General features: G+C 46.1%; 1 protein-coding gene and 1 long non-coding RNA gene across 7 annotated transcripts in view; one reads left to right on the plus strand and one right to left on the minus strand.

Moving 5' to 3' along the window:
* Nucleotides 1-5,320: 5,320 nt before the first annotated feature.
* LOC138287678 (uncharacterized) lies at nucleotides 5,321-23,150 on the minus strand. 5 transcript variants are annotated; one of them, XR_011202266.1, is made up of 6 exons: nucleotides 22,459-22,486; nucleotides 13,808-13,939; nucleotides 13,474-13,506; nucleotides 13,190-13,245; nucleotides 12,237-13,074; nucleotides 5,321-5,765 (listed from the first exon to the last, which is right to left on the minus strand). It is a non-coding gene; the product is annotated as an uncharacterized lncRNA (long non-coding RNA). The 5 variants fall into 5 exon arrangements; XR_011202268.1 differs by lacking the exon at nucleotides 22,459-22,486 and adding an exon at nucleotides 23,088-23,150 and having other exon boundaries at nucleotides 12,237-13,245; XR_011202267.1 differs by having other exon boundaries at nucleotides 12,237-13,245; nucleotides 22,469-22,572.
* Nucleotides 22,461-25,048, plus strand: part of A4GALT (alpha 1,4-galactosyltransferase (P1PK blood group)) — a 203,564-nt gene continuing 200,976 nt past the window's right edge. Inside the window, exon 1 of one of the 2 annotated variants that reach the window (XM_069228318.1) lies at nucleotides 22,461-22,595. The gene's annotated coding sequence lies outside the window, so the exon portion shown is untranslated. The remainder of the gene's footprint in view (nucleotides 22,596-25,048) is intronic. The other variant, XM_069228319.1, reaches the window with a different exon arrangement.

The raw sequence follows: 25,048 nt of genomic DNA on the forward strand, positions 1-25,048 counted from the left end.
CCTTTCCCTCGGCCATACCCTCTTGAGCCCTGCTCATCTCTTCTAGGGACAGAGGCGCCATAAGGGACTCTCTGCTGCTGTCAGCCATGGCAATTCTATATGTAGCAGGTAATCTAGCGCTTCCTCCTGATTCGGGGAAATCTTGGAGGTGTAGAGTGCCTCATAATATGCGCAGAACCTACTTGCTATGTGTTCTGGATCTGTAATGTTGCTGCCATCCTCGGCTTGCAACACCATAATAGTGTCTTTCTCTCTGTTGGGACACGCCAGGTTCGCCAGCACCGCCCCTGGTTGTTCACCCTCCCCATAAAGGCGGGCTGTTGCGTAGTTCCTCATATGTTGTACCTCAGTGAGTGCTGTGTCCTGAAATTCCACCAATTTGGTGCGTATGCGACCCAAGATCTGACTGTCAGACGTGCGTAGGTGCTCCCGCTCTAACTGGGCAAGCTCTTTTTCCAAAAAGTCCAAATGTCCTGGAATCATTTGTAGAACCTCAGCATGCTTTGCTATGTTTATCCCACGTATGTACACTTTAAATGTCTCCCACACAGTGCATATGCTATCTACAGAGCCAATATTGATCTGAAAAAATCTTTTATGGCATCAGCCAGCTCATCACAAAATGCTGAGTCGAGCAGCGAGTATGAGGGAAATCATAATGTAAACGGAGGAATCGGCCTGGGCCTCAAGGCCATCTCCAACGGAACCGGGGAATGATCTGAGTATGTTCTGGGCCAGGGAAACTCCACCTGCAAGTTACCTATCATACTTTTGGACACCAGCCAGAGGTCGATTCGTCTATATAAATCATGTGCTGCCAAGTAGTGTGTGTACCCCCCCCCCCCCGGAGCAGGGTGCCTGTATCGCTATATGTTGACCAGCCCCAACTCCGCCGCCACTCCGGGCACCGATCTGGCCGCCAAAGCTGGTTTCCTATGTGCACCCCCCGACCTGTCTAGTGAATAGTCTAATGTGCAATTAAAGTCCCCTCTCCAAATCTGCGTGAGCTTCCCACAGGTACCCGTCCTGTCTGCCAGGTCGTAATAAAATTGGGGGTTATCAAACTTAGGCCCATAGAGCCCAATGAGGAGAAATGTGACAGCCCCATTACTGCAACGTGCCCCTATAAACCTGCCATTAGGGTCTGTTTCATTCTCCTGAAGGCAGAAACGGGAGGTCCTCGATGCCCAAATCATCACCCCCTGAGAATAGGACGTGAACTCCGCGGCCAAAATAGGCCCCCGCATCCTCCTAGGGGTAAGCATAGGGCTACCCGGAACCAGGTGAGTTTCTTGCAAAAGAGCTAGGCTCACTCTGTGCCGCTGTAAATAGGCCACTACCTTACATGCCTTTCTGGCATCATTTAAACCTCTCACATTCCACGTGACCATGCGTATCGTATTCACACCCTTATAGGTATCGGATTCTGCATTGCTATTTGCCATTAGCTACAAAATGCTTTGAACACTGTGTCTGCCAACCAGTGCATGTGAGTCTGCAATCACTTTGCTAAAAAAAAAAACATTGTAACATATAGCTCCCTGTGAGTCTACCCCCCACCCACAACAGGAATTGCCCCAACCCGCCTGTCTGCAGATATACATCACATCCCCCACCCTTGCGTGGACCAAAGTGACCCTCTCTTAAGCCAACTAGTGTTCCACGCGCTCGTGAGGATGTTCCCCAGCTATGCTTATCGTCCCTCTTGTGCGGGCCACCTACTGTGTTGTAGTGGTCAATTAGCTAAGTACTTGAATCTTACACCCTAAGACCACTAGTCATCTGTTTTGTAGCATACTATGCGACGCCACTGCCGACAGCGAGTGCCCCACTAAAAACATTCCACTCCCCACCGGTATTCATCTCTGATGCCTTGTCTCCAGCCCTGGATCACCCTTGTCCAGCGTCCACAGGGCATCTCTCCTACTGGCACCTGCGGTTGCACAAATTTTAGTCACAGCCATTTTGCGAGAGGGTGTCCACCGTTTTGCGTCCTCTCCCCTCAGGCATCCTTTGCTTCAGGAATTGGGCAAGGTTTTTATGGCGTAAGAGGAGCGGCTTGCCATCCACCATCACTTGCAACCTGGCTGGGTATAACATGTGGTATTCCAAACGTAGATCCTGCAGCTGCTGTTTCCCTGCAATAAATACATTTTAAAAATGCTAAAGGGTTTTGAGTTCTCAAGCTCGTTGCAGGGCAGCATCACGGTCTCTGTAGTTTAGTAATCTGGCTACAATGGGGCACGGCCGGGCAACCGGGGGCGGGCGGCCGGCCTGCCAGCGAGTGATGCGTTCTTTCTATCACAAACAGATTGTAAAACGTGTTGCGCTCCAGCAGTTGGATGAGCAGGCATTATATGTAACCCTCCATGTTATCTATAGCAGTAGGTTCAGCTACATCCACTATACGTAGGTTATTCCTGCAGGATCGGGCCTCCAAGTCATCTTCTACCGTTTGCAGGGCCACCAGCTCTTTGCCCATCTTAGCCTGTCCGGAGGACAAAGTTGACTGGCCGTCCTCCACCTTTGAAATGCGCCTCTCCGACTAGTCTAGTCATTCCATGTGCCTATCCATCCGCTCCGTCATTCTGTCCATTCTGAAGAAGAGGGAGTCTATTTTACTGCATATGTGGGTCAGGCTTTGCTGCATTGCTGCTAATATTTGTCTTAGTTCCGGTTCCTCCCCCGATGGCATATCAGCTCCTCCAGACACACCCGCCACCGTGCAGTCCCCTACAGAGGTCTGCGATTTGTGCTAGTCAAACTGTAGTATGGCTTGGTTTTTGTCTGTCTTGCCCATGTTTCGAGCCTTAGTTGGCACATAGGTTATACTCTCCCAAAGGCACTACTTCAGGATGCCTCCTCTGTGCCAATATATACCGGGTTGCACACCAAGGCCTCTGCACCACTACCATGGGACAGGGCTCCCGCCATCACCAGGCAGCCGTATTTTTAGCTGCCACTGCTTCAACTCACCACCCGGAATAGACCCCCGCTCTGCGCAGCTCACTGTCCTGTTGACGCTGTCTGTAGCTCTCCTCCTGTCTCCACCGATGCCTGCTAGGTCACCCTAAGACGCTCTACAGCTCGACCAGGCTCCAGCACAGGACCACGAGGGCTCCCCCATCTCACCTTAGCAAGGAGCATGCAGAGTCAGGGGCCGCCTTTTGTTGCCACCAACCCGAGGCCGCGTGGGCCGCACCCCGCTGTCACCAGCCCAGCCAATTCACTAAGCCTCCAGACCCAGCCTACGTCTCTCACCAGCTGTTGCGCTACAGAGTCCTTTTCAGGCCACAGCGCTGAGCACCAGTGGCGCACCCATTTTGTTCTCACTCTGTGGTGTGCACTTCGCGGCCTAGCTGCGGCCCTTCTGCAGGCCGTGCAGGCCTCCATCAAGCTCTCTCCCGGGCTAGCTCACTTATGGACCTCTCTGGTCGACTTCACCCAGTCGTCCTCCTTTCTGCTCTCGGCAGCCAAGGTGAAGCCTCTCCAATCACCACGATCTCTCTGTGGTCCGCCGGTCGGGGGCACTACCGGCCCAGGCCACCTCCCATGCCGCATTGGTGTCCAGGCCGCTCCAGACTAGCACCAGGACCCGTATCATCTTTCTGTGCCTTAAAATAGCCTATAAAAAGTTAGACATAACATTACAAATATAACTACTTGGCACAGATTGTGAAAAACACAGAGGCTGGGCAACATTGTACCAAATCCCTGGATCTCAACAATGGTAGCAGCAGTGCCTTTCTTTGTGTCTTATACAAGTTAATGTTTGGATCAATCATGGGGGTATCAGCCACCTTATTATGGAGGGACAGGCGAGGACACTTTGATTTTAATTTATTTCTGGAGGACTAGGGAGTGTCTTAAATAAAATGAAATATAATCTGACACATGATCAGAAGGGAGCCATTCGGAAGAATGTGAATGATAGATTAACATGGGGTCAAACATGGGTTCCCCTAAATGATCTAAAAAAATCACAGGACACTGAATCTGAAAGAGAAATTTTGTGTCTTTTTTTTGGAGGCCCATTATTAGAGGTATCTTTGTTGACATTACAATTAGCCCCGTCATCATTCATGATGCCATCATTATCCAGTGGCGGCTCCTCCCAGCAAGGCAGCAGCTCCTTCTTAGTGGCAATGCAGCAAAATGGCAGTCCTTTCAGCAGCACAGAAATCCTTCCTGGCAGAGCAACCACAGGCCCACAAGTTTACTGAAGCATTGGTGTCTGAGGTGCTGCCTTTGCAGTGGGGGAGACTTGTGAAGACCTGCCTTAAAAGTGCACAGATGTCCAACCTTTCCTGCCTCCAGACGAAATACAGGGGGTATGCAACCCATTGTGTGTAGACAGGACATCACCTATTCAGGTGTAAGTGAGGCTGTGCCCAGCTCCTCCTCTTGCCAGTGATGGCCCACATTGACACACCTAAGCTCTCATTGTGTGTTGCTGTCCAGGAGGAATACACAAAGCCCTGTGCTACACCCAGTCAGGTGATCAGACACAGCTGCAGGCACCAAATTGCTAACACAAAAAATGCAAACTTGCTAAAAGTGGCATTTTCAGAATTGCAATTTAACATCTGACTTCACCATAAATTTGATTTTTAAATTGTGATTCCAGAGACACCAGACGTGAAGGTATTATCTCCTCCTAACTGGAAATTACACTTTAAATGAAGTGAAGCAACTCCAATGGTATCCTATGGGAGAGGTAGGCCCTGCATTAGTAAATACACCTTTAAGAGACTTCCACTACCAGTACATGTAAAACATAAAAGCACACGCCCAACATTTTATATATAGTGCATCTTTTGGCCTGTTAAAAGCTTTACTTTGTCATGTCAACATGGCATGAGGCATGTTTAAAGTGCTACTTCAGTGGGTGGCACAATCAGTGCTGCAAGCCACTAGTCCCATTTAATTAATAGGCCCTAGTCACATGTAGTGCACTTTGCTAGGGGCTTATAAATACATTAAATATGCCAACTGTGGCTAAGCTGTATTACCCTGGTTTAAGCAGGAAGAACAAGCACTTTAGCGCTGGTTAGCAGTGGTAAAGCGCACAGAGTCCTAAAACCAACAAAAACATATTCAGGAAAAATGTAGGAGTGAACTTAAAAAGTTTAGGGATGATCCTGCAGAGAGGGCCATTTCCAACAAGTGCCTTCTATATTAACACAGTTTCAGTTAGTAATAACATGAAAGCCTAGTTGATGTAGCACCCCATCTTAAATATTGCACTATACGGTAATCATTTTGATATTTAAGTTCCCCAAACCAATAAGTGATGTACAATACCATTATGATTGCATGTGACATGATATTCGTTTATTTGGAACAGATTAGATATAAAATAGAATCAATATAAGCATGAAAAACAACAATTTTGTGATATGTTAATCCCATTTACTAGTACAAATACCACCATTTGTTTAGTTTTATAATTAAAGAAACCACGAAAACATTTATGCAGGTTTCCTTTTAGCCAAAAATAGCTTATTAACAGTTTTTTTACTTAAATCATGTGTAATATTATACAAGAGTTGACGTAAATATACTAAATAATTGTTCAATGTACTGAACAAGGCAAAACAGAAGTCCTATTTTAGAGCATCGTTTGACTTTTTTCATTGTTTGAACTTCATCAAGTTCATCCTCATCAGAGGGTAGGAGGTATCCTCTCATTAGCACTAGATTAGCACTAGTTCTGCTTCATATCTATTTAGGCCTTCTATTTTTTGGAGAAGTTTGATTGTTATCTGCAATAGAAAAACAAAAAAACATTAAAAATCTCCATACATTTTCACTTTTAGCATTAAAGGTTACATAGAAAGTAAAGATACTATTTGACATGCCTTACAAGAAAGTCACCTGTTACTTCTCTTTGAAATATATATATATATATATATATATATATATATATATATATATATATATATATGAGCAACAATGTTTACTATGCATTTCTCCCCAAGCTTGTCATGGACGGAGAAGGCCAGGGTGCTTTACAGTACCTGCAGAATCCGTCTTATAAAAATATTTTCAGCCACATAGAACCTTGGAGATGCACTTGGCCTGATATAGCTCAACTAAAATGCTTGGAGGCCAAGAGCTTGAACTCTAGGTTTAACTGGCTACTGCCCCTGTGGCCTTATCAAGCTTGCATCTTCTTTCCTCAATCTGGAGCTTCCAATTGTTATTCACATCAATAGCACCCTAGGTAAGAAAAAGCCAATACTTTGGCCAATGTGTGATTGCCCACCTTAAACGTTTTAGAACTTGTGTATCAGGGACCTTGTGAGAGAACAGGGCTGATTGCAGAGGCCCCCTAACTTTTTGCCCCCATTTTTCACTTTTTGCTGGTGTTTTCCTGACTCTGATGGTGCCCTGGGTACTGCTAACCAGTCCCAGGGCCTGTGCTCTGTGTAAAATCTGTATGCAAATTAGGCTAATTATAATTGGCTAAGACAACCTACCTATAAGTCCCTAGTATATAGTAGGGCATGTAGGTTTAGGGGTGTTTAGGTCTGGGAGGGCAGTAGCCAATGGCTACTGTCCTTGAGGGTGGCTACACCCTCTTTGTGCCCCCTCCCTGAGGGGAGGGGGGCACATCCCTATTCCTATTGGGGGAATCCTCCAAAATCAAGATGGAGGATTTCTAAAGGCAGGGGTCACCTAAGCTCAGAACACCTTAGGGGCTGTCCTGACTGGTAGGTGACTCCTCCTTGTTTTTCTCATCTCCCCTGGACTTGCCGCCAAAAGTGGGGGCTGTGTCCAAGGGGCTGGCATCTCCACTAGCTGGAGTGCCCTGGGGCATTGTAACACAAAACCTGAGCCTTTGAGGCTCACTGCTAGGTGTTTCAGTTCCTGCAGGGGGGAGGTGTGAAGCACCTCCACCCAGAGCAGGCTTTTGTTTCTGTCCTCAGAGAGCACAAAGGCCCTCACCACATGGGGTCAGAAACTCGTCTCTCAGCAGCAGGCTGGCACAGACCAGTCAGTCCTGCACTGAACAATTGGGTAAAATACAGGGGGCATCTCTAAGATGCCCTCTGTGTGCATTTTTTAATAAATCCAACACTGGCATCAGTGTGGGTTTATTATTCTGAGAAGTTTGATACCAAACTTCCCAGTATTCAGTGTAGCCATTATGGAGCTGTGGAGTTCGTTTTTGACAAACTCCCAGACCATATACTTAATAGGGGCATATTGCTCATGCAGCTATACCCTCACCTGTGGTATAGTGCACCCTGCCGTAGGGCTGTAAGGCCTGCTAGAGGGGTGACTTACATATGCCACAGGCAGTATTTTGAGTACATGGCATCCTGAGGGGGATGCCATGTCGACTTTACCTTTTTCTCCCCACCAACACACACAATCTGCAATGGCAGTGTGCATGTGTTAGGTGAGGGGTCCCTTAGGGTGGCACAACATATGCTGCAGCCCTTAGGTACCTTCCCTGGTCACTGGGCCCTTGGTACCACTGGTACCTTTTACAAGGGATTTATCTGTGTGCCAGAGGTGTGCCAATTGTGGAAACAATGGTACATTTTAGGTGAAAGAACACTGGTGCTGGGGCCTGGTTAGCAGGGTCCCAGCACACTTCTCAGTCAAGTCAGCATCAGTATCAGGCATAAAGTGGGGGGTAACTGCAACAGGGAGCCATTTCCTTACAAAGAGTTTTAAACTTTACCTAAAAAGTTGCCAACTTCAGCCCTGCATTGTTTTTGCTGCTGTGCTCTGATTGCCCAGCCTCTGGCAGCAGGCTGCCTTGATGAGGTGTGAAGTGGCCTGGCTTTACACAAAGAGGTGTGCCTGTGGGAGGAGATCTCCCCTCTGCAGATGGTGAGGCAGGAAGGGGGAGGGCTGCCAAACTGGTCTTCAAAGGCAGAGAAGGACATTTGGAGCAACCCAGCAACACCCCCACATCCTGCAACCCCAGACAACTAGGTGCCCCCTTGATTAGATTAGGAGAGGGGTGTGTATGATTTTTAACCACACCAGTGGGTGGGCTCAGCCAGATGTAACCTTCAAAAATCACTTTCAGCCATGATGGATTTTTGAGGAATGTTGCCTCCTGGGATTTATTTTTGCCACACTTCCCAGGAAGTGGTCATCACAGGGGGAAGGACCCTGCACCTGATTGGAGAATCAGGACCCCCCCTGTTTTTCACCCAGGAGCAAGGATAAAACTGGCAGACCTGCACCCACACCTCAGTTCCCTACCAGATTCCAACAAGGAAGAACCAAAGGAGAAGAAGGACTGCCCTGCTGGACCCCTGGCCTGCACCTGGAACCCGCACTCTGAAGGACTGCACCAGCTGCACACTTGCAGCAACAACCCCCCCCCCCCCCAAGGATCATCTCAGAGCTTCTGGACCATTGAGGTGAGCTGTGGACCCCAAAATAACCTTAAAGGAACATCTGGGAGAAGATCCAGAAGTTTGGAGAGCTTTTGGAAAAAAGCTCCATAGAGGGTCCAGCCTGCCGCGGCAACTCTAGTCGGCTTGCCTCAACCGCGACCCGGCCTGATTTGCAGGTTCATCCCGGTGAAGAAAATCTCCAAAAAAGAGACTAAGGGGGTGATTTTAACCTTGGCGGACGGCGAAGACCGTCCGCCAAGGTACCGCCGTGAAATGACCGCACCGCGGTCAAAAGACCGCGGCGGCCATTTAAACATTTCCGCTGGGCCGGCGGGCGCTCTCCAAAAGAGCACCCGCCGGCCCAGCAGAAATGCCCCTGCAACGAGGACGCCGGCTCAGAATTGAGCCGGCGTAGTTGCAGGGGTGCGACGGGTGCAGTTGCACCCGTCGCGTATTTCAGTGTCTGCAAAGCAGACACTGAAATACTTTGCGGGGCCCTCTTACGGGGGCCCCTCGGCACCCCCTACCGCCATCCTGTTCATGGCGGGTTTCCCGCCATGAACAGGATGGCGGTAGGGGGTGTCTGAATCCCCATGGCGGCGGAGCGCGCTCCGCCACCATGGAGGATTCATTGGGGCAGCGGTAAACCGGCGGGAGACCGCCGGTTTACCCTTTCTGACCGCGGCTGAACCGCCGCGGTCAGAATGCCCTCGGGAGCACCGCCAACCTGTTGGCGGTGCTCCCGTAGTCGGTGACCCTGGCGGTCACCGGCCGCCAGGGTCAGAATGACCCCCTAAGTCCAAACGTAGAAAGTTGACCGGGACCTCCCAGCCAGCGTATTTGAGGAGGGCTCCAAGGACATCGGATCAAGATCCAGGTTTACCCCAGTCGAAGGATTTTCACCTCGCAAAAAAAAGGTAAAAACCTCCACCGAGGGCTCCTGCGACGCGTATCCGGAGAAGAGTTCCGGGAGGTCAGATTGGACTGGCAGGTTCGTGCCGCTGAAGAAAATCTTCAGAAAAACGACTAAATGTGAAGGTAAACTTTTGACCGAGGCCTCCGGCGGGCTGTAGCCTAGCTGGGCTCCATCGTGGTCGGCCTTAAACTTTGACTTTGCTCCGGTCGAGGTGCGACCAGATTGGTGCTTTTTGTTTCTAGGCGCTAGAAAACAATAATTATTTAAAAATTCATATCTCCGGTTCCTGTTATCCGATTTTATTCTTTTTTGTGTCATTTTAAAGATAAAAATATAGTCTATTTTTATAAATTGGTTTTGGATTTCTAAACTGTTTCCTGTGTTTAATTTAATTACTGTTTTGTGATATTTGAATGCTTTACACTCTGGGGGTCATTCTGACCCGGGCAGTCCAAGACCGCCAGGGCCGGGGACCACGGAAGCACCGCCAACAGGCTGGCGGTGCTTCCCAGCCCATTCTGACCGCGGCGGTAAAGCCGCGGTCAGAAAAGGGGATCCGGCGGTTTCACGCCGGATTTCCCCTGCATGGGCTGAATCTCCATGGCGGCGCTGCAAGCAGCGCCGCCATGGAGATTCCGACCCCCTTCCCGCCATCCTGTTTCTGGCAGTTTTTACCACCAGGAACAGGATGGCGGGAACGGGTGTCGTGGGGCCCCTGCACTGCCCATGCCACTGGCATGGGCAGTGCAGGGGCCCCCTAACAGGGCCCCATAAAGATTTTCACTGTCTGCTTAGCAGACAGTGAAAATCGCGACGGGTGCAACTGCACCCGTCGCACCCCTGCAACTCCGCCGGCTCCATTCGGAGCCGGCTTCCTTGTTGCAGGGCCTTTCCCGCTGGGCCGGCGGGCGCTCCTTTGGCGGTCACCCGCCGGCCCAGCGGGAAAGCCAGAATGGCCTCCGCGGTCTTTTGACCGCGGAGTGGCCAAGTGGTGGTTCCCGCCCGGCGGGTGGCGCCTGCCGAAGTTAGAATGAGGGGCTCTGTCTCCTAAGTTAAGCCTTGTCGCTTGTTGCCAAGCTACCAAGGGATGAGCTGAGTTTAATTTACTGACACCTAACTGGACCTAAGTGGAGGTTAATGGCCTATTGCAAAGTGTAGGTACCTACCTGCCCTTACCAATAACCCATTTTCCAACAGACCTGACATATGATTTTGTGAAGTTTACCTCAAGGTCAAAACTGTAGTTTACAGGTGCTGTGTAGGCGGGCTAAACACTGCAAAAGTCATGACGCATGCATGCCTTTCACAAATGAAAGCAAGCAGATTTTAAAGAGCAAGCCCAGGAACAAATGAAAGAGACTGACGTAACCTGGACGTGGTTTGAAGCCCAAAGAGAGATTACTTTCTGGGCGGAGTGCTTTGCAAAGCAGGCAGTGAACACTGCGATGGTGCTGGACAGGGGGCCCCCTGCACTGTCCATGCTAATAGCACCCATTCTCCGCCAGCCTTTTCATGACGGTGCTACCACTATGAAATCGCTGGCAGAGAATGAGGTCGTAATCCCCAGAGCAGTGCTGCTTGCTGCACTGTCCTGGCGGATTGGGACAGCCGCAACCACCACACTGCCAGGATCTCTGATCCTGGCTGTGCTGGCGGTCCGACTGCAGCACAACCACCGCAGTTATAATGTGGCGCTCGGACCACTGCATTGGCGGCTGCCCGACCGCCACCGTGAGCCTAGCGGTCAAGTGACTGTCAGACTCATGAGTGTTTTTATGCTTTCAGCTGAGAGTCTGGTAGCCTAGGTATTCGTGCAGTGCAGCCCAGGTAAATCCTCAAACTGGGTGTGGATGCAGGTCTTGTCCTCCAGGGTTGTTGCACAGGCTTAGGTTGCTCTACTGCATCTCAATCGTCGGTCAGCAGCAGGTCTCAGAACCGGACTTTATGGATCTTGGTCCCTTCGGGTTGCAGGGAGTGATGCTTTTACTCAGAGGGAGGGTTGTGGTAATTTGTAGAAGGCTGGAGGCGCTCTAGGATTTCTGGTAGTCCTTCAGTGTTTTCAGGACGACACAGGAGCAACTGTTGAGTCCTTGTCACAGTTGGCTGGGCTATCACCTTTTTCTTCTGCAGACAGGGCTTCAGTTCTTGTGCAGATGTCTTGTTTAGTCGTTTTCTTTTTGTGTCCATCCAATCTGGTTTCTTGGTCTAGGGTTGCCCTCTAAATACTAAATTTAGAGGGTGTTAGAGGGAGTACCTGGTATTAGCCAATGGGCTACCTACCTTAGGGTGATTACACCCACTAAGTGTCCACTTCCTTTGTGAAGTGGGCACAACCCTAAACCTAATTGAATATTTTCCTTCCATCCAAGATGGAGGAAAATGGAATAGAAAGGTCACCGCGACTGCCACACCTGAGGGCTGGTGCAGGCTGAGGATAGACACTCCTTTGGTCCTTTGTTAGTTTTCCTGACGGACCGCCTGCCAAAAGTGGGGTCTGGTCCAGGGGGTGGCCATCTGTTGCTAGCAGCAAAGACCAGGGGTAGGATTTCAAAGGCAGGTAGGCCTTTAAAGCTTCCCACCCAAGCAATGTGCCTTCCTGGGGGAGGAGGTGTAACACATCCACCCAGGAAATGCTTTGTATTTTGGTCCCTGGGATCGTGAGCTCTCACCCCAGGAACCTAGTCTCTTGTCTGGTGGTGGCAGGCTGGTAGAGACCGGCCAGCAATCATGCCAGAGCTGTTAGAGTTTCAGGGGGCACCTCTAAGGTTTGATGAATGCACAATGAAACATGCAATTCTTACACAGCTAAGAAACTCATGACAACTGCAAAATTCACAGACTTCTAAAATTAATCTACTAATTATTATTTAAGCAAGACATATTTGGAATTAGTGAAACTTCATGAAGCGTTGGGTAAGGTGACTATAATTCAAACACAGTTAACATAAACTCACCTTTATGAATTCTGTACATGCCATACACTGTTGCATTTTTTCATTTTTTGCATTTCATGGGTCTTCCATGGTTAATGTCTCAGGAATATATTCTGGAATCCGCTTGTGAGAGTGCATGTATTCCATCATTTTCCTCATATGCTTTTTGTTTGGAGGGTACTCCCTCACTTCCACGAGTGCTGCAGGAGACATTTCAAACTCAGAGTCCATTGAGTTTTCAAAACTGTCATCATTTGATATATTTTCTTCCTCCTATTCTAAAACTTTCTTGCCTAACATTTCGGGACGTTCTTGGAATAGCCACCACTTTGAAAGATAACTAGGAGTGCATATGGATGCTTTATGGGTGCCCTTACATTGGCACTCCCATTGTCCTGACTTAGTATCGAAAGTAACATGTGTCCTTAGGAAAAGACACCAGTAGTCCTGTTTGCCAGTGTATACAGAAAAATAAACAAATCTCCCAGAAAAAACAGGCTCAGAAAGAAATACTGGAAATACTGCACAAACACCTGCTTTGGCAGCTGATGCTATTATTTCTTTGCATTCTTTTTCTCGTGTCATAGAAATTAAATTTTTCTGTAGCATTTGCCTTAGTGATGACTCTTGAAGTTCTTTTGGTCATTGGAATGGTTTCGCGTTTTTGGCCATTTCAAGGTGTTTACATTCGAGTGCGGGTGTCCACTGTGGCTAGCCATTGCCATAAATTCTCTACATTGAGCAATTTCACAATTGTATTGTTGTTTAATAATTGTTTTTTGAAAATGAATTGTTGCTCTTTGTCCACTTTTGCAACAGGGCATGAAATATATTCCATTTTTGCAATGAACACAATACACTGGAATTGAAAAAACGTTGTGAATGTTTTGTTGATGACGCCGGAGTGTTGAATGACTTACAAACGTTATACTGCAAATACTACACTTTACTGTTTTTGAAATACCATCATTTACCTCACTGGAAGCTGGTAGTAATTGAAGTAGTTGATTTGATTTCTTTATATCCTTCACTAAAATAAGTAGAATAATAACGTTATTTGAAAGCTAAACATTTATGTACATGGCCATAAACATGAATTTGCATCTGAACATATGCATTATTACAGTATGCACTTGTGTAATGTATGCATTTATTGGCTTTCCATATTGGAACATTAATAAAACACTGTTGGAAAACAATTAAATGAAGTTAATTTCTCTTTACTATTTCGAAAAAGGTAATTGAAAATAAATCTTGCCTTAGTTAGTCTGATTTTCTTTCACTTTGTAGCCTAAAAGAAAGAAGTACTTAAAATGAGTAACATTGTACAGAATGAATATTTTGTTATTAATTTTAATGTCAAATTGTCAGCACAGCAGTGAGATTTTATTAAAACATGCCAAGAATTACTTCTATATTACTTTTGTTAATAAACTCTAGATATTTTGTAACCATACACTCCCTTCAGGCCAATGATCTTAGAACAATGAGATTTACAATACATTCGATATGTCAAAACTCTGAAAAAAGAAGTTGTTAATTTATTTTGTCTTTATACCTTTGAAATTGATATGATAGAACAAATAACATACCATGGTGTTTATCCATATGACCTTTGAAGTTTAACGAACGGGTTATAAGTATCTGACAGATATGACAGTGACAATGGCTTCTAGATGAGCTGGATTGTAACTGTAGACAATTACATGGAATCATATATTTATCTGAATAGGAAAAAGAAAAGCCACATAGTGAATAAATATCAGCCTGTCAAAATGTATCTCAGCGCCTTTGTTTGGGGGAAGCAGTTGGGGTGGTGCAGCCAGTTCCTATCCACAATAACCATGGTACGGAGAGAAGAGAGTTGCTGGGTCTTAGCACTGGGGACACTCAGTGCAACAATCTATGTTAGCGCTCCCCCATTGACTCCCTTCTGCACAGATTCCCTCACTACCACCCACCATGGATGACCCTCATTTATCCTTTCCCCCTTCCCACATTTATTTATTTTATAGCGCTACTCATCCCAACTTAGATAGTCAAACTGCTTTGCATCACAAACATGAAGATACAATGAGTGATACACATGAATAAATCAATATATACAAAATGTTACTTAAGCAAGTGGAACTTAAAGGTGCTGTGTCCGATGAAACGAAGGGAAAGATTAACTATATTTTTAAGCTACATATTAACCAACGCTGCTGTGGTCGGTCGCCTGAAAAGGAAAGAGCACAACAGCACCATATTTCCTAAGTTGTGCTAATGTTGCTCTTCTTTCCTTCCCTGTAATGCTGGCGTACATTTGTCTGCCTCATGCCAATGCACCCACTTTTGCATTATAGTGCAAGGTGTGTGTGTGTGATGTCAAGTATAGATATTAAAATGGAAGGGTATCCATCCAACATAAAATTCTATGGTTTAACTGAGTTTCACATCCTATGACTTTGTATGTGTTCTCTGCGGTGCAGCACACATGCAGAGTTGAAAAGGTTTGGAGAAAATAAACCTTTTATCCAAATTTAAGCCTCAAGGAGGTGTAATCTTTTGTTTCAAATCCCTTTCTATCAAAGTTAATAGATGAGGATTAGTGTCAAAGTCCATTGTTTAATGAATGGGAACGTCCACTTACAATGCATGCTATAGCTGCTTTACATAAGGTAGTGCATATTGCTACTTTGTGTAGCCTAATTAACCTCTGAGCTATCTACATAAACTACAAATGTGTGATCTGCATGTCACACATTGTGCTTTCAAGATGGAACACTAATTCATCTCTGCACTCTTTCATAAGACACACCTGTGTCTTGATCAATCCCAGATCTATCCATAAATTGCATTAACCACCAGACTTATCATGCCTTTGTAATTCTCCCTTGAAAAATGACATGAACACAAACATCTCTCCAGGATGCTCTTATCTGGGTTCAGCATGTTATGGAGTGGGCACTTCCTTGACCCTGGCTCCCGGTACGATGGCACCAGTCACACAACCCTAAAGCTAGCACTGGGCTCTTACACTAATATTGTAAACTGGGACATGTTTGAGGGAGTTGGCTGGGGCTTCAACAACATGTGCCTCAATAACACATTATTTAATGCAAGAGTACAAAAAGTGTACAGTTGCATGTTTATTACAGCAATAAACATGTCATGTTCCATATTATTACAATATAAAAGTTAAAGCGATATAAGAGAAAAATATTTACTGCCTCACAGATTGTATTCACAAGATTTTTACTGTAGGAAACAAAACTCCTAAGAAGCAGGAGGTCTCCTCAAATTTATTTTACCTGGCTCTACAAACATAACACTTGCATCCTGTTCTTTAATATCTTTTTGTGAAACATATGCACTTACAAAGTTCCTTGGAACATGACCATTACTCTAACCTATTGGCTCCTTGGTTGATGGGCCACCAAGGGACCCTCTACTTTTAGGGAGGTAGGAGCCTTCCAGATTTGCAGTGGTACTTCACAAGAAATCTGGGAGTTATATTGAGAAAAGTACAAATAAAGAGACAAAAACAGGGATAGGTCTATGATGCTGGGACTGAGGAATAGATACTGGCAGAGCATAAGGACCAATCAGAGTTCCCCTCCCAGCCTACAGGATGGGATGGGCACTTCCAGGGAACCACTAACTACAAGCAATTGGAATAACTTAGTGGCAAGCAATATGGTTCCTAAGGTAAGGTTCCTGGTTCTCTTGTTTGCACCTCCATTCGTATTACATTCATTTATATGACATTTCATCTCACTGATGTTCCATGTGGCATTTACCTGCAGTGTGTCACCCTACTGTCTCCTGTCCTTCTGACTTGGAGTGAGTGTCTTGGTAAGGTCTGTGGTATTCACAGTCACCACTTAGAGCTTATGGAAAATCTATTGTGTCATGAGAGGTGAAGGTTATCATTCCTATTAAACTGCTAAAGAAATGTATACTCGGTTCTTTAAAGATTTACCCTGCTGCTGGAAAGCACATTCCATCTCTCCAGTAGCATTCACCTGCTGAAGTTCCACAGACTAGGGTCTGCAACAATTGTATTCTCTCCCTCTTCTGTCGTATAACCCTTCTATTTCTTTCATAGTAGTTTTGTTCTCCAGATATACATGATGTGTATTATAATCACTATATAGCATCACTCTACATATAATTCGATTTCTATCTTCTTACAAGGCACTTCATTCTGAAATTGAAAGATAAAGACCAAATAAACCCAAGACAAACAACAATTTTTGATACACAGTATTATTAGCTTTGATTGAGACACGCGGACAGCAACATTTGATTTGTTGAGTCCATTTCAAAGAGTACAAAGTTATAGCTGGCCAATGGAAACTCAACTGCAATCTCAAAGTTCAACTCTTAAAGCCTGTAGCTTCCTCAATTTTGTAACATTAAAGGAATGTTTTAACATTTTTAATTCAATTCTGGTGTAGCTTACCAAGCCCCAATAGCACGAACTGGTTGTTCATAGCCATATAATAGTAATGTGCTAAGAGAGACAGCACATTAAATAACACCAAAACAGCATTGATTTAGTAATTTAACAAACTGTTTTCATTTGCAATTGACACATATAGACAAAAATGGCATTCCTATAGAAACGATTAATACTGGAAATAATGGAAATGATCCTCTATCTGCATTGTGCCTGCATACAGCTACAGAGAATGTGTAATACTTTTCTCCAAATACTAACACCTTTGTTTTGTCAATGTTAGTTATATGATTATTCAACTACACAAAAATTACTGGAAGCTGTGATATTGCTCTATATTTCAAATAGTGTGAGATTGAATAATGCCAAAACATAAACATATAAAAACATACTTAAATAAAGAACATCTAATTTTTGGAGATGTGTTTGTGTTATTAGTCAACAGAGAAGGTCCATTAAGGACAAACAAGAGAGGCTAATATAGGACCCTACTTAGAGATGTTGTTTATTAGTGTCTTAGAAGAAAGGGTTGCATGTCACAACACTGAACATAAAAATATAGATAGATAAAAAATGTATACATGAAAAACCTTTACATCTAAAGAAAAGGCAAAGTATATTATGAGTGAATTTTTGTAATGATTGATTATATATAGACTTAACCTAATAATTTATATATTTTTAAACAACTCAAATAAAAATATTTGTTACAATTCTAAGGTGGTCATTCCAAGTTCACTGCAGGGCCGGCGGGCAGATAAAAATATTTCTTACAATTCTAAGGTGGTCATTCCAAGTTCACTGCAGTGAAACAGTGTTTCCGCCCACCGGACCTGCCGTGAAGAGGGCCTTAACATTGACGCCAAAGTGGCAGTGCAGTGGGTGCAGCAGTGATTCAGGCAGTGAAATCCACAACGGGGCTGTGCAGGGGGCCCCATGCACTGCCCATGCCAAGCGAATGGGCCGTGCAGGCACCCCCATTCCACCACCTTTTCCATAGTGGTGTAAACCGCCATGGAAAGGTTGGCAGAATGGAAGTCGTAATCGGAGGGCAGCGCTGCTGGCAGCTTACAACCGCTGGGTTCGCCTGGCTGGAGGCTGACTGCAGCCTGACGGTGTCGACGGTTTGACCTCGGCGGTCCGATGGCCACCCCGAGTCTGGAAAAAATATCTCAAACTTAAAAATATATGTTTCTTAATTATTTAGCGAATAAAAAATCTGGAATATAGTTTTCTTTTAATATGAAAATTATTTCACATAACATGATTTAATAATAAAATGATTTAGGTAGAGAAAAGCAAAATATCAATTGACAGGAACATAAATACAATAAATGAAAAATATTAATTAAAAACTACATATGGATAACATCAAAGATATTGTGGTCAGAAATCAATTTAAAAAGATTCATGATTGCCATCCTGGTGGTTGATGTTAAACAGATTCTGCAAATGCCTATCTTTATGTGGCCGTTTTTCACAAATTATTTTTCTTAAATACGCTTTTGTTTCTACAGACATAAGTGTGGAAAAAAATCACTATATATTACTAATTGAATCATCTTGATATTTGAAGCATGGATGCTTATATTAGTAGGAAGACTGAGGAAATATCACGGACTAACATTAAATAGAGCTTTTTTTTAGTACTTATTGGGGCTACATTGAGAAAATAATAACCATTAGCAAATATCGTTCAGACTACTTCAGCTGGCTCTACTTATGAGGAAGTAGTTAATTTCTCTAATAAAACAAAGTTAGTTACTGCCATAACTATTTGGTGCCTGCAGCCTTTTCTGCGGGTGACATTACTGGGTGTAGTTGCCAGCTGGACTTCGTTTATTCCTCCCAGACAAACACACAATAGACAAATTAGGTGAATCTGGATGGGCCACCAGCTGGAAGAAAGGGAGAATGAACCTAGGCACAGCCACATTTGCAAATGAATGGACTGAGTCCTGCCTTTACATAAAGGTTGTGTCACTGCTGCACTGGTTATGAAGCCAGCTTGAGGCAAGCACAGGGGAGGCAGGGAACTTCAAGTACTTCATAGGGAATTCTCCAGAACCTTCTTCTACCTCAAAGTGGGCACCTTATATAAATATTGGACCCTCAGCCACCACTTTTCAGTGCACCTCTGCACTTCTGGAAGGTTCAAACGGACTGCTGTGCTGCTCTGCAAGAAGGACGTCTACTCTGTTGCCCTGCCAGCCATGTGCCTACTGCACTGCTATATGAGATAAGTGCTGAACCTGCATCTTGAACCCAGGACCACTGGAGTTAATCTAGGGGATAGTTGGCTTGCCTTCTAATCAGAGTCTCAGAGACAGGAATGACCTTGAACCATGCACCAAAACTCTGCCTGCTGTGAGTCCTGCCCGTCAAGTGAAGCCACCCTAGTCCTGGACATTTGGAAGCCGACCTGAAGGTTCTCTACCAGCCCAGCTGTGATCCCCATCGTAACTGACGTAACTGACGTAAAGAGACCCGGAGAACTGCAAAGCCTCACTCTGGAGCTGTCAGCCTCATAGGAATCAACTCAAAGTGCTGCAAAGCTCCACAAAACCATCACTGCACAGCTTCATTGAAAGTGGCGACAGACAATGGGAAGCCCCACAAAGCAACGCCACAAGGGCTGTGCACCAGAACTTAAAGTATTTTGCTCAGTCACCAGACTGCGCTACATTGTGGTCAAATGGTAACCCAATTTCCAATACTTGAATCCATGTGTAATAGCACATTCCTTTCCTAGGGTCGATATCATCCCTCGTATTGCACAAATGTAGAGTGTGTAGTGAGACCTAGTATTTTTTGTTTTATGAGTATACAAAACAGTTGATGTTCAGAAATTGTATTTCCAAACAAGGCAGGATTTGTATGAATCTTTATGAGCGGCTTTAGTATTACAAGCTCCCAACAGGAATGTACCATGTAAAGATGTAAACAACCACATACATCTGAAGACAACAATCGTAACTCATGGAGTTAATTAATCAGCCAAGAATGTAGGAAGTCCAATGCAATTACAGGCAAAATATCACTATATGAAATAATTCCTACATTGAATGTTATCCACACAATTGATCATGAATATGAATGATTAGCAAATCTGTGCCCATAAGCTATAACACTGCTGTGAGTCATCCTTAACATTACGAGATACCATAATGTTCTGTGTCAGGGCAGTATACTGCAGAACATTTGCTTTTTGAGAGCTCGTTTTACTCAATTATTCATTGCCCCCATGATAGTTGTCTGATATGCAAAGTTAGCTTACCCTTCTACCAGTCAGTGCTTAATTTGAGCCAGTGGTTGTCATTGGAGGCCACCAGGATTCATTTTTGGGAACTGACACTTATTTTTAAGCATCAGTCATTTCACGAGAGCAACAGAGGGAAAAACAAACAATGAGCATAGATGAAGGAAGAAAAAGATGGAAAAACATCAAAAAGGAGGAAAGCATTAGTTTAAACCTTACCTAGAGAAAGTTATGCCAAATAAAAAGAGGTCCCATTGTAAATCGCTCCCTGACACTGTCTGGACGATTTGTGGCCTATTTAGTCATGGCAGTGTATGCTTGAAATTTGTGACATGCTGTGGAATGTTGAATGGGGAGCATGGTTTACAATGAAAGAAATCCCTTAGTTTGTAGAATGAGGGATAGAGGAAGCTTGTATAAGAAAAATAAATGCATGGGGACAGTGCCTGGGTGAAGGAGATGAAGGGTTATTTGTTTATTAAGTGTGGAAAGCAACTCTGAATTTGTGGCATGTAAGATCAAAATTGCCATGGGAATAGAAGAAGAACAGCTACACTTTCTCTATGATAAAAATGCTTTAGATATGCAAACAGGTCCATTGGGTAGTAGGTATAGTGGTTGATATCTAGTATAATGTGCCTTGTCTACTAAAGTTCAAACCTGACAGGGTTAATAATTTTTTATTTTTTTCCCTTATTTAGTTTACCTAAGAGAAAAAGAGCCCTTTGGAAAACACACACTAACACTATCTGCAATTATTCACAAAAGAGCATGTCAGAAAACTATGACATGCTGTGGCATATGTCACAAGAGTTGTGGCATATGCCTCACGCGAGCGTGACATGTGTCACATGGCAGACTTGGGCTCCAACCCCGCACCACTGGGCTCTAGGCCACTCTACTCTACCTCACACCACTATGCCACTAACTTTTAGCCACGCTGAACAGCAGCCACTCTGGTATATAACATGGCTAAAACACATTGGCAAAGCCAATAACTCTTGCGTAGATGAGACCTATTGGCTTTGCCAATGTTTGGTAGTACTATGAGATACTGAGGTCCCTGAAAGAACTGTGAATGTGTAAGTCCTTATTTTAAACATGCATTTGACACCTCATCAGCGGTACTAAGCGCTATATAAATACAATTACATCATGATATAGGCTGCTACAAAATACGCAAATACATTTCGGTTAAATAAAAAAAGTGCTTCTCAAACACAGATTTGAATAATATACAGTTTATACCTAGTACTAACATTTTTTCTAACACTCCATTAAAACCTCATACTTCACAGCTCACCATGGAACACCATTACAGTACCTCTCTAAAAGAAAATATCTTTGCCATCAGAAATCTCAAGTGACTCCTTTGGTTAAAGTCAATGCAGGTTTTCAAGCTCCTTTGTATTTGCAGATGTACCAGTTGGGCACATTTGCATTTCTTTAGGGAAAGAGACACCCTGGCAAGAAGGCCTTTTCTTATCTGTCTGCCCCTCCCTCCCTGCCCTTCAATCCAGCTGGGGAAACAGATCTGCCCGTAATTTCCCCCTGCCGTCCCTTGTCCTTTTGGTGAAAGGCTAAAATTATGGACAAATGCCATCCGTTAAGCTTTCATCACGGACAACGGACAGAAATGCGAAATTACGGGCAGTCCGTGAAATTTACGGACGGGTGGTCACCTTAGGGAGGGGGGTCTGTAGCCTCTCCTGTCGAGAGGAGCAGCGCCAGCTGGTCCCAGAACTGACAAAATGTACTTGGGAAACCGGCCCACTCATTCATTAGGCCTCGGGCGCCCCGGGAACTGAGCACCCTCTTGAGTCAGAGATATCGCAATACTCGACTGACTTGCAGAGTCTGAGGGGCCACTCGGGGGCCCCCGGCCCGTGCCCGATTCATTGGCGTCGTTAACAGGGACCAGTCCCGCGCATTCTGCGCACGCGCTGGTGCTGCACGTGCGGCTGTTCTCTCCCCCTCCCCCCTTGTTTCGTGGCCATGCCCTCTCCTGTACACAAATTTAACTCGACGCACTCCCATTGCTTTATCGTGTAACTGCCCTATGCATCCCACGCCCACTTGAGTGTCCCTTTTAGTGCCATTTCCATACTTTCTCTCTCAGCAAGCCCATCTCTTCCACGCCGTCCCCATCTCCTCCCAACATATCCCTTCTCAACCTCTCCCTCCCCTCCTCATTTATTCCCTCAATTCCTTTGCCCCTCTCTCCTATACCACCTTCCCCATCCGGGTTCCCATACCTTCCCTAGTGCTACATCCCGGGCAGGTGCCCTGCCTACCCCGCGCAGTCCCTTCGCTTCTTTATTCTACCCCCACATGTTGCTCGTCTAGCTTTGCTTCTCCCCCACTCCATAATACCCATTCCCCTCCTGAAACACCGCCTCCCTCGCCCACGAACCCTTCTTGCGCACCTGGGCCACACCTCTTTCCCTCACACTCGCCCTCCGTCGTATTCGTATCCTTTCTCCTCTACCTCTCAAGTCCCGGACACCTCCCTGCTCCCATCAACCTCGCTTACACTCTACCTCTTCTTACCACGCTCCAGGTATCTCTCCACCTTACGCCTCCATCACCTGCTCCCCACCCGAGGCGGCCCTCCCCTGCTTCTCTCAGAGGCGCCAGCGTCCAGATCTCCTGGCCACGCCAGCGGACCGGACCGCAGGTAGGAGCGGGCAGGACAAACCGACAGGGCTGGCAGCGAGGGGGGAGGTGTTGGGGTGCGCAGGGGCAGAGCCCGGGGGGCACAAGCAGCGCTGATGGGGAGTGCGGGTGCAGTCATAGGGGTTTGAGGGCACTGCTAGCTCTGCTAGAGGGTGGGCGGTGACGGGCACACCTGGAGTTCAGGTGCAGTACCACATATGGGGGGGGGGGGATCGAAGGCCCCTCCTGCGTTGCTCGTTTGGGGACAGTGCGTGGAATGAGTGCGGCAGAGCGCAGGGGCACCCAGTGTAGAGAGGGGGGTAATCCGAGGACAGAGTTGTTTGGGGGAGTGTGGCGGTCACAGCACTGAACGCCACAGGGTGAGTTGAAGCCGGACCCCCGCGGCCGCCCCCCGCCCATGGCACGTGCACCCCGCCACGCTGGTACAGTCCGCGCACATGACGGTGCGGGCGGAGCCTGGGAGGGATGGCTGGGAGTGCGGACACGGTGGTACCTCGGGCGGTAGGGGGTGCGTGGATGTGGGGAGCAGCAGAGTCATGTGCGGCCAGAATTTCAACTCATAGGGGCGCCTTCTGCTTCCACCCGAGGTAGCCCTCCTCCCCCCACCCGCCCTCTCTGCCGGGAGGGGATGTCCCTGTCCGCTGGGCCGCTTCAATGCCGGGCCCACTTCTCATTCGCGTCCACCCGAGGCAGCGGTATCAGCTTGTGTACGAGGAACCTGGCTTCAGGGGGGCCCGTCTGGGTGGGGTGTTACACCCACTTAATTTATTTTCTGGTAAATAGTTTGGTACATGATGCTTTCAGTTGGGTATGGTGAGGTGTCTGTCGGATATCACCAGGAATCTTTACTGATACACGGACAAAATCGCACACACAGTCTCGATTTTTAAAGTCTTCAAAAATGCTGGTTATTTTACAAAATACTGTGTATTGTCTCTTAGTACCCCAACAAATCCTGAATCGTTCCCTTCCCACTGGCCCTTTGGCCCTTCTCATGCGCCCCCCTCCGCCCCTGCCGTATAATAATACATTGTTTGCCTGTGTGATTGTTGGAAAATCTGAAGCCCCCTTCCAATCTAACTGACCAAGCTAGGCCTTTGCCTGGTGGGGGAGATGGAAGGTGCCAAGACACGCGAGTACCGCCTGCTCTCTTATACATCTGTGCTATGCAGTTGCAGCTCACAGAAGCAAAAAGGGGAGTAGTGGTGGTGAGGGAGGAAACGACAAAAAATATGTATAATATTTTTAAAAACGTATGTTTCTCATTCTGCCGCCCTGTTCCGATCCGCTCCCCTGGCTGCCAGTACTTGTAGACACAGGCTCCCAGCCTGCCCTGCGTCCAATCCTAAAGCTGCTTTCATGCTGCTGGCAGCATGAATGCGGCGTTAGGATTGGGTGGAGCGCCCTGGCTGGGTGCTCCGAGGCAGAGTGGAAGTCTCTGCCCGCTGTCTCCAAAACGGCAAAACAGAGCCTAGTACGCATGTGTGTTTGGCCAGCCGTCTCAGTCGAGACGGCTGGCCAAACACACTTGCGCACTGAGGGGAGTGCTGCATTCCCATTAGGTTCCTGACACGTCCCATGATCCCGCCCCTTTTACAACAAAACCATAATAAACATAGTCTATTATGGTTTTGCTGCTGGTGGCGGGGGACGCTGGTGGAGGAGCTGCCTATGTGTGGGTAGATTACATATTCAAAGTGGGCCGACTCTGAGCCTGGGTCTGACTTGGCTTTATGACCCACAAAGGACAAACTGAGCCATCAAAAGATTCAACATGTAATTTCCGGGTCTCTCAGTTAAGCACAGAGATTTTATCACCACATGGAGTGGCGTTTCTTAAAAGCAATATATATATTTTTAAAAATAAAGCATTCAAGAATAACATCTCTGAAAGCTTTGCTGCGAGCTAAATGTGAAGGAATATTATTTTATATTAATCATACATACACAAGGGAGGTATTTGCAACACACAGATCTAGTACTGAATTACTTCTGCTTGATCAAGGAAATTGATGCATAGTAAAGTCATATTGCAGGGGATCACCCTTTGGTGAAGTAGGAAAGCTGGGAAATGAGCCCAGGTTTCCTGGTTGCACTGCGTGCAATGCATTCACTGTACAGCTATTTCCTTCTTTCTGCTGCTTAGCCTCACAGGTTAATGCTTTGTTTTTCAGTTACTCCATGAAGTGGTATTAGTATACACAGTTCACAAAATACACTTGTGATCAGGGCACAAGTCGTGCATCCATCCACTATTTCCACAAGGTGGACATCGTCCACCCTGTCAAGAGGTTGGGCCCCACTGAAATATGCTGAACTTAACCTAGAGTAACTTTCAGACACTGGGACATGTCTGCTTTCCATTCCTACCAGCAACATGCAAGCAGATGGGGCTTTTTATTTTCATCTCCAGCTGGGCCAAAGATGTAGGTGAGGTTAAGGGGCCAGGAGGCC

This window comes from Pleurodeles waltl, chromosome 4_1, assembly GCF_031143425.1.
Source record: "Pleurodeles waltl isolate 20211129_DDA chromosome 4_1, aPleWal1.hap1.20221129, whole genome shotgun sequence".
NCBI lineage: Eukaryota > Metazoa > Chordata > Amphibia > Caudata > Salamandridae > Pleurodeles > Pleurodeles waltl.